This window comes from Lygodium microphyllum, chromosome 12 (genome assembly GCF_053477565.2).
Source record: "Lygodium microphyllum isolate KBCC chromosome 12, Lygodium_microphyllum_v1.1.10, whole genome shotgun sequence".
NCBI lineage: Eukaryota > Viridiplantae > Streptophyta > Polypodiopsida > Schizaeales > Lygodiaceae > Lygodium > Lygodium microphyllum.
Window position 1 is genome coordinate 137562591 of NC_141146.1, and position 4901 is coordinate 137567491.

Genomic DNA, 4901 nt, shown 5'->3' on the forward strand with positions numbered 1-4901 from the left:
GTTGGATCCAAAAGCTAAGAAGTGCATCTTTATTGGTTACTCTCTGCAGCAAAAAGGGTATAGATGCTATAACCCTTTTACTCGTAAGTTTACAGTGAGCAGAGATGTTGTTTTTGATGAGATGAGTAGTTGGTATAAACCAGTAAATGTGATTGATGATGTAGATGCACAAAATGGTAATGCTGCACAGAATTCACAGCAGCAATCGCAAAATATTAGTGGACCTGGAGCGTCTTCTAGCAGTGGTTCACATTCTTCACCATGGACAAGCAGATTGAGATCAGGAGAATCTTCTCAAAGCAATGCACATAGTGGTATGCAGGTATCACGAAAAGGAAAAGAGAAGGTTGATCAGCCCATGTTTGATGTGAATGCAGGTCACTCTTATGTGGATGGTGAATCCAGTGGCTCAGAACAGAGCATTGATGATGAGTTGGGTATTCCTTCTATTGTTACACCTGGAGTAAGGAAGACCAGGGATGTTTTGAGAGCACCTGGGAGTGAACCCACTTTGCGCAGGTCTACCAGAGTTAGGTATCCTGTGGATAGGCTGAAATATGATGGATTTACAGCCATTCAATATGCATATATGGTCAAGGTGATACAGGAACCAGAACCCACTTCTTTTGAGCAAGCCATGGGAAAAGAAAAATGGGAGAAAGCCATGGATGAAGAAATGGATGCCTTGGAAGCAAATGCTACATGGGAATTGGTACCTTTGCCTAAAGGTAAAAATGCAATTGGCTGTAAGTGGGTTTATAAGGTGAAGCACAATGCAGATGGTTCTGTGAACAGATACAAGGCAAGATTAGTAGTCAAGGGGTATGCACAAACATATGGCACAAACATATGGGATGTTTTGAGAGTACCTGGGAGTGAACCCACTTTGCGTAGGTCTACCAGAGTTAGGTATCCTGTGGATAGGCTGAAATATGATGGATTTACAGCCATTCACTATGCATATATGGTCAAGGTGATACAGGAACCAGAACCCACTTCTTTTGAGCAAGCCATGGGAAAAGAAAAATGGGAGAAAGCCATGGATGAAGAAATGGATGCCTTGGAAGCAAATGCTACATGGGAATTGGTACCTTTGCCTAAAGGTAAAAATGCAATTGGCTGTAAGTGGGTTTATAAGGTGAAGCACAATGCAGATGGTTCTGTGAACAGATACAAGGCAAGATTAGTAGTCAAGGGGTATGCACAAACATATGGCACAATGCAGATGGTTCTGTGAACAGATACAAGGCATGATTAGTAGTCAAGGGGTATGCACAAACATATGGCATTGACTATGAAGAAACATTCAGTTCGGTTGCAAGGATGGCAACTGTAAGAGCAGTCATTGCTATGGCTGCATCAAAGGGATGGTCTTTACATCAGATGGATGTAAAGAATGCCTTCTTGCATGGTGATTTGCAAGAAGAGGTCTATATGGAGCAGCCACCAGGTTATGTGCATGCTGTTCATCCTGAGTTTGTTTGCAGGTTGAAGAAAGCCTTGTATGGCTTGAAGCAAGCGCCTAGAGCGTGGTCTGACAATATAGGACAGTATCTTGTCACTATTGGTTTTCAGATTTCCAAGGCAGATTTCTCACTTTATGTGAGAAAAACAGAGAAAGGTATTATGCTACTTGTCATTTATGTTGATGATTTGATTATGACAGGTGACAGTGATGAAGATGTCCTTCATGTGAAAATGCTATTGAAGCAGAAGTTTGAGATGAAGGATTTGGGAGAGCTGCGTTATTTCTTGGGCATTGAGGTGATTAGATCACCAAGTGGGATACAGCTCTTGCAGAGGCAGTATGGATTGGACATGCTGTCCAAATATGGGATGACAGGCTGTAAGCCTATTTCAGTTCCTTTGGAGCAGAATGTGAAGCTGAGCACAGATGCAGGTGAGCTTCTGGAAGACCCTACTATATACAGACGCATAGTAGGAAGTTTGATTTATATGATTATTACCAGGCCAGATTTGAGCTATGCTGTTGGATTGGTAAGTCAGTTTATGCAGGCTCCAAGGAAACCGCATTTGGATGCGGCTAGACGCATACTCAGGTATGTGAAGTCCACATTGCAGTATGGACTATTTTATGAGACTGGGGTTCAGATACAGCTGCATGGATACACTGATGCTGATTGGGCTGGTAGTATTTCTGATAGACGATCTACCAGTGGATATGTGTTCTCTTTTGGGAGTGCTGCAGTCACTTGGAGCAGCAAGAAACAGCCTACAGTTGCCTTGTCGAGCACAGAGGCTGAGTACAGGGGTGCAGCAATGGCTGCATGTGAGGTAGCTTGGTTGCATAAGCTACTTTATGATATGCATCAGTCTACAGATGGGCCAGTTGTCATTTATTGTGACAACATGAGTAGTATACACTTGGCAAATAACCCAGTCTATCATACTAGAACAAAGCACATTGAGGTGCATTATCACTATGTGCGAGAGAGGGTTTTACTAGGTCTTATTGATCTAGTTTATGTCAGCACAGAGGATCAGGTAGCTGACATATTTACGAAGGCATTGGGCGTAGAGAAACTGCGCAAGTTCAGAGACCTGCTTGGTGTGCAGGAATTGGGATTGAGCTCGAGGGGGAGTGTTGAGATATCGAGCTCCACTCGTGATACGCCAGGGTGACCGTTGTGTATTTATGTCACCGACTTGTCAGTTGTTGCAGACGCGGGTGGTACACCGCCCATGAATAATAGCTACATGATAGCTATCCTTATCTACTCTAGTTCGTGGCTCAGTTAGTATGCCACCTTAGTTAGTTGAGTTTGGTTTGAGACCCATATATAGGGTTCTTCTATTTCTTTGTATTAGAGTTCTTTTGGCTTACACAACTAAGAAGAGGAAAAATGTTTTCAGCCTCCACCCTTGTGTGTATTCCCCTATTGTGCAAGCAAGAAAGCTACAAGTGAGACTCCTTCCTTCTCTCCCACAATCTTGACATTGGGTTCATTTTGATGAAGTGCCTTAATGACCATTAGCTAGGGTATCATTTTCTTTTAGTCCTTCCGTTGACTAGTTGGCATGATTTCTAATTTGGCATGCCTATAAAGTTAATACAAAAACAATGAATTATGCATATCACAATTAGATCCCCCTACTTGGACTTCATGAAGGAATTGACCATTTTTAAGCCATCTTAAAGAGTTACCAATGTACGTGGCCCATGGCAAAGCACATTGCATACCATTATCAATAAGTCTATTATCTTAAATTTCCTTCCCCTCCCTCTCCCTCTCTTTCTCTCCCTCTCTCTCCCTCTCCCTCTCTTTCTCTCTTTCTCTCACCCTCTCCCTCTCCCTCTCGTTCTCTTTCTCTCCCTCTCTTATTTCCTTCCCCTCCCTCTCCCTCTCCCTCTCTTTCTCTTTTTCTCCCTCTCCCTCTCTATCTCTCTTTCTCTCTCATTTCCTAAACAAGCAAAAAATAAAGTGATTTAAACATCCTCCAAGCAAAAGGGAGAGGGAGAGATACAACGCACTCTCCCTCTCTTTCTCTTTCTATCCCTCTCTCATTTCCTTCCCCTCCCTCTCCCTCTCGCTCTCTTTCTCTCTCATTTCCTCTCCTAAACAAGTAAAAAATAAAGTGATTTAAACATTAAACAAGAAAAAGGGAGAGGGAGAGAGAGAATGCACTCTCCCTCCTTCTCCCTCTCTTTCTCTTTCTCTCCCTCTCTCATTTCCTCCCTCTCCCTCTCCCTCTCCCTCTATTTCTCTTTCTCTCTCTCCCTCTCCCTCTCCCTCTCCCTCTCCCTCTCCCTCTCTTTCTCTCTTACTCTCTCATTTCCTTCCCCTCCCTCTCCCTCTCTCCTAAACAAGCAAAAAAGAAAGTGATTCAAACAACAAACAACAAAACCCGTCGTGAGAGAGAGAATGCACACACTCTCTCTCACCCTCTCCCTCTCCCTCTCGTTCTCTTTCTATCCCTCTCTCATTTCCTTCCCCTCCCTCTCCCTCTCCCTCTCTTTCTCTTTTCCTCCTCTCCCTCTCTATCTCTCTTTCTCTCTCATTTCCTAAACAAGCAAAAAATAAAGTGATTTAAACATCCTCCAAGCAAAAGGAAGAGGGAGAGATACAATGCACTCTCCCTCTCTTTCTCTTTCTATCCCTCTCTCATTTCCTTCCCCTCCCTCTCCCTCTCGCTCTCTTTCTCTCTCATTTCCTCTCCTAAACAAACAAAAAATAAAGTGATTTAAACATTAAACAAGCAAAAGGGAGAGGGAGAGAGAGAATGCACTCTCCCTCCTTCTCCCTCTCTTTCTCTTTCTCTCCCTCTCCCTCTCCCTCTATTTCTCTTTCAATTTCTCTTTCTCTTTCTCTTTCTCTCCCTCTCCCTCTCCCTCTCTTTCTCTCTTACTCTCTCATTTCCTCTCCTAAACAAGCAAAAAAGAAAGTAATTTAAACATTAAACAAGCAAAAGGGAGAGAGAGAGAGAGAATACACTCTCCCTCTCTTTCTCTTTCTCTTTCTCTCCCTCTCCCTCTCTTTCTCTCCCTCTCTCTCCCTCTCCCTCTCCTTCTCTTTCATTTCCTCTCCTAAACAAGCAAAAGAGAACGATTTAAACCTTCAACAAGCAAAAGAAAGAGAGAGGGAGACTCACCAATGAGATATGGCGAGCGTGGGGCGGCTTCTCTTTGCAATGAGGGCTCCTCCTCTCCTTCGCGAACAACGACGGCGGCGGCGGCGGCGGCAGCGAGTCTTCTTCCTCTTCTTCTCTCACAAAGCCTTCGCTCTCTCCCTCGCTCTCGCTCTCAAAAGTCGAAGCAAAAGAAATGAAAACGGCGCTCGGGTTTCGGCCGCGTTTTTTTTCCTGCGGCGCGACGCTATAGCGACGCCAATAGCGACGCAAATAGCGGCGCCAATAGCGACGCCGATATCCGCCGTCGCTAA